Genomic DNA, 5232 nt, shown 5'->3' with positions numbered 1-5232 from the left:
GAACAATTGAATTATTTCCCCTACACATCTTTTGAACCCCAAATATCTGGAATTATTTTGTTTTTGACATGTCCATCTTGACATTATTCTTAAATGTGTGCTTATGTAAGAAGTACATGGTTCTAAAATTTCACAATTCTTCTAAACTTACTTTTTGTTGAATTGCCTAGTTTAAGAAAATCAATTACACTTTATATATAAAAAATATTCTGTGCTCAATTCAGCATCACATAAACTAACATTGTAATGATACTGAGAAGATTAGCATGGCCCCTGCGCAAGGATGACAGGCAAATTCCTGAAGCATTCCATAGTTTTACAACAATAGATGCTGGAGGGGATGTGGACAGAAGGGAACCTTACTGCATTCTTGGTGGGAGTGTAAACTTTTTCAACCATTTTGGAAATTAGTATGGAGGTTCCTCAAATGACTCCACATAGATCTCCCCTATGATCAAGAAATCCCACTTTGGGGCATTTACCCAAATGATCACAAACAAGAACATACAAAAACTACCAGCACATCTACATTTATTGCAGCATTATTTAAGATAACTAAGATATGGAACCAACCCCGATGCTCCTCAGCAGAAGAATGGATCAAGAGGATGTGTTTTATATAAACAATGGAATTCTATGCCTCCATCAGAAAGAATGGCATCATCCAATTTGTTAGAAATTGGAAAGATATGGAAAAAATATTAAGTGAAGTAAGCCAAATCCAAAAGAACACAGGTCCCATGGTTTCTTTAATTTTCAATAACTAATATATGTATAGTATAAGCAGAAAAGGTCAAAAGGTATGTCCATATGACCAGATAACATGATGTTCCGGGAAATGAAATCCAAGATAGGGATACAAGAATTTTTCTCTTTTTTGCTATTGTTTCTAATGTATTTATAATGTGCAATGTGATTTTTTATGTCTTTTTATAGGTTCCTCCCCATGCTATAACAACTGTTTTCACTGTATTTGAAGTTGATGCGCCTATATCTTGTATATATGCTCTTCTAATTTGGGGAGAGGAAGGAAAAAAACAAAATGCCTAAATAGGGTTACAGGTTGACCCATTGTAACAATGAGATGCACAAGACACTATGCTGAAAAATGAACGTTACAATTTAGGCAGGGGAAGGGGGGAGGGGAGTGCACTTGTGGAGGTGCGAGGGAAGGAATGGTAGGGGAAAAATAAAGGAGGAGGTAACAATGCTTGTTAGGAATTGTTCTCATTACCTAGCTCATGTAAATATGACACCTGTGTACAGTATTTTTACAATAAAAAGTATAAAACTTTTCTAAGAGGGAGGAGTTTATTTCCTTTATTTTGCTTATATAATATCGTTAACAAAGAAATTAATGCAAAACACTGATATGAAGATATTTAGAATGGATGTATGTGTGTATGTGTGTGTGTGCACGCGCGCGCAAGTAGCATGCATGTACAGGAAATTGCATTTCTGTTGGCATGCTCAGAATTTGAAATCGCGGCTTCAAGGTCTTGCTAGGCCTTTTCTCTCTAGATTGGTGAGCTACTATATAAGCTACATCTTCATTCTTGTCCCTATGCTAGTTCAATAAATTTTTGAAAAATTATCTCATGAATTTATTTTGCCCTGATTGGGTTCCAACTGTTATCCACAGATCTCGGGCTCCTGAGTAGATGTCCGGAGGAGTTAGGATTACAGGTGCGACCATCCAGCACAAGGTTTTCAGAATAATTTCAAAAGTACAAGAAAATTTACTTCACAGGGTCCTGTTTTATCATCTCCTACTTTGAAAGCATTTTGGGTGATTGTATATGAATTTTTTAGGTTTTTTATTCTTAAAAGTCAGTTAATGATAATATTTAAAAGTTTTAGTACTTTTTAAAAAGGAAACTGGAAGTTTCCTCAATTTATAAGCTCAACTCTCTACATGATAACCCAATCTCACCAACACAGTCTGTGTTGAAGACAAAATGTAACAGAAAACAATCACCATGGACATTAATTGCTATGCTATTATTTCTTGGACAATATGAATATTGAATTGAGAATGTAAGAGAATGGAGAGATTTTACCTACCTTTTGTGTACTGTGTACTGCTAAAAGGCTTTTGGAAACTTTGCCTCATTTCCTTTCTCACTGTATGTCTTTGGGTCATCTACTTAAGGCATTTAATTACAATTTTTCCCAACACTAAAATGGTAATAACATTAGCATTATAACAAATATTATCTTAAGAATTAAGGGAAATAAAACTTGTGAAGTACTTAACCTAAACTTCTGTGAAGGAGCTTTGAGTTTAGCCAGCAGTTTTTTTTAAATACTAAATAGAATGCAATAAGCATTACAAAAACCATTACATGTAGTGAGAAACCAGAAGTAATGTTATCTATTGACCATGTTCTGCTTCCAAGGAAACCAGGGTGATAACTTCTTATTCTGTAAATCAAACTGGTTATCTTATATCTTACGTCTTGGTAGTGTAAAAGTATCAGGGAAAGAATAATGAATGAATGTTGTAGACTGAGGTGAAGTCCATATGAAAATGTGAAAAACTGATAAAACATAAAAGTACCTTCGTGATATGTTGTGGTTTACATTTTAAGGAAGACCTAGAAGAATGAATTCTCTTTTTGATATCCTAGCATAGGTCCTTAGAAGTAGGAACTCTTTCTTCCTTCTTGTAGAGGCATCATCAGATGAGAGGAACTGTATTTTTTTTGTTTGCTTCCTTCCATTTATTCTTCAGTTTGAAATCTGAACTACTTGAGACTGAAAGAGAGCAAGGGAAATTAGACACATAGACTTTGGAAAGAACAATTAACGTAAAATAAATAAAATGCACATAGCCTTGTTAAAGGTCTAACTAAATTGAATTATAAGGTCTCAAGCATTAACAGAAAATGATTTAAGCAATATCATTTTATTGAAAATTGAAAAATGTTAGGAGTGGCTTAATATTTTTCTATCTACTACGTTGAATTAATTACTGATTTTGCATAGAGATATTAAAGATGAGATTAACAAGAAACTTGATTAAAATTGTACAAAAGTTCTGAATCTTTTCCATAAAGCCCTGAAAATTGCCAGTGGGCTAACAAAGTTGTGTTTAATACAACTTCTATGCTGGCTTAATGGTTAGTGAACTGAAATCATTAGAGAAATGTAATTAAAAATTACTATGATAAGGAGTTCCGGGAAGATGGCGGAGGAGAAGCTGGAGGCTAATCAAGCTCTCGCAGAGAAAGGAGTTTTATTTTATTTTTTTCAAATTTAATTTTTTTTTGTAAACATACTGTACAGAGGGGTTACAATTACATGGGCAGGATAATGCCTACATTTCTTATCAAGCATTGCAGCCTCCTCCTTTGTTTACCCTTCACATCCCTTCCCAGCCTCCCCCCTCCCCCCCACCCAATCCTCCCCCCTTCCCCCCACACCAACGTTGTAAAGCTCGTTTTCTACATGACAACTTGTACTTCTCATTGTTGCAACAGGTCCACTTGTATCCTTAAACGACTTGTTTTTCCCCATCTCCTCCACAAATTATACTGACATAAAATATAGTGAAAGCAGGGGTTATACTGTGGGGGAGGGACATACAAAACAACAAAAAGATAATCTTATAAATGCATTAGAAACAAATGCATGAAATAAAAAAAACATTAAAATACCTATCTAAGGGTTCATTTTCCTAACATCACATTATCTGACCTTTTCCGCTTGACTCATACATATACTAGATATTGCAAATAAGGGAAACCATGGGACCTATGTTTCATTGGGCCTGGCTTACTTCACTTAACATAATTTTTTCCAAGTTTTTCCATTTCCTAACAAATAGGGCAATGTCGTTCTATCTGATGGAGGCATAGAATTCCATTGTGTATATATACCACATTTTCTTGATCCATTCATCTACTGAGGGGCATCTGGGTTGGTTCCATATCTTAGCTATGATAAATAATGCTGCAATAAACATAGTTGTGCTGGTCGCTTTAGTGTGGTCTTGTTTTTAAACATTTGGGTAAATGCTCAAAAGTGGGATTGCTGGGTCATAGGGGAGGTCTATGTGAAGTCTTTTCACGAACCTTCATACTGCTTTCCAAAGTAGTTGAACAAGTTTACACTCCCACCAACAATGCAGTAAGGTTCCCTTCTGTCCACATCCCCTCCTACATCTGTTGTTGTTAGAGTTCTTGATTATAGCCATTCTAACTGGGATGAGGTGGTATCTCAATGTTGTTTTGATTTGCATTTCTTTTATGGCTAGGGAGATTGAGCATTTTTCTTCCTGTGTCAATTGGCCATCCTTCATTCTTCTTCAGAGAAGTTTCTCTTCAAGTCTTTAGCCCACTTATTTATTGGGCAGTTGTTTCTTTAAGGATTTGTTGTTGGGGGATTTAATTTTTTGAGTTCCAAGTATATTTTAGATATGAGACCCTTGTCTGTTGTATGGCTAGTGAAGATGCTCTCCCAATCTGTACGCTTTCTGTTGATCTTGCTAGCTATGTCCTTTGCCATGCAGAAGTTCTCCAACTTCATACAATCCCATTTGTCCAACCTTTCTTTCTGGGAAGATGGCGGAGGAGAAGCTGGAATCTAAACAAGTCCTCGCATAGAAAGCAGTTTTAAAGTTCCAGTGAACATTCCTAAGCCAGAGAATCACACCAAGTGTGCCATCACAGGACAGAGAGTCAGGCCAGAGAGAGAAAGGAGTTTTAGAGTTCCAGCGAACAGACTTAAGCCAGAGAATCACACCAAGTGTACCATCACAGTTCAGAGAGTTAGGCCAGAGAAGGAAAATCCAGGCAAGGAGACAGATCTGAGCACTTGCTAGCAGCCGCCACTGCAGGCTACAGTGGTGGTGGAGGTGGCAATAGCCGCCATACCTGCAACACAGAGAGTCCAGGACAAAGGAGCCAGACATGGCACACGAGTGTATTCTACTGAACACCAACAAGAACCGACAAGGAGCAGACATCTTCATCCTGCAGTTCACAGACCAGAGATGACCCAGGAACCAAAATGCGGTGTGAGTAGAAGCCTAACGTCCTCACTCCTTCTCAGGGAGCAGAGGAGGGAAGGCCACCCCTCCCCGCCATTACAGGAGATCTCCATGTTTGATACTGACAAAGCTTGGCTGACCTGCTAGCTCAAACACAGGCCTTGGAAGAAAACTAGAGTCATTTAGCAGGTCACAAGATCCTAAAGTGACATGGCAAACTCAGCTCCATCCAGGGAAAA

At 37.3% G+C, this 5232-nt stretch overlaps 1 non-coding gene across 1 annotated transcript; it reads left to right on the top strand.

The window, feature by feature from the left end:
* The first annotated feature begins 211 nt into the window (after positions 1–211).
* Positions 212–318, top strand: LOC122122005. Its single transcript, XR_006150084.1, has one exon. It is a non-coding gene; the product is annotated as a U6 spliceosomal RNA (small nuclear RNA).
* The last annotated feature ends 4914 nt before the right edge of the window (positions 319–5232 follow it).

The sequence above is a fragment of the Dipodomys spectabilis genome, unplaced genomic scaffold (genome assembly GCF_019054845.1).
Source record: "Dipodomys spectabilis isolate Male_0828 unplaced genomic scaffold, ASM1905484v1 ptg000200l, whole genome shotgun sequence".
Classification (NCBI taxonomy): Eukaryota; Metazoa; Chordata; class Mammalia; order Rodentia; family Heteromyidae; genus Dipodomys; species Dipodomys spectabilis.
The sequence above is the reverse complement of the archived record's forward strand: the minus strand, read 5'-3'. Positions and strand labels throughout refer to the sequence as shown.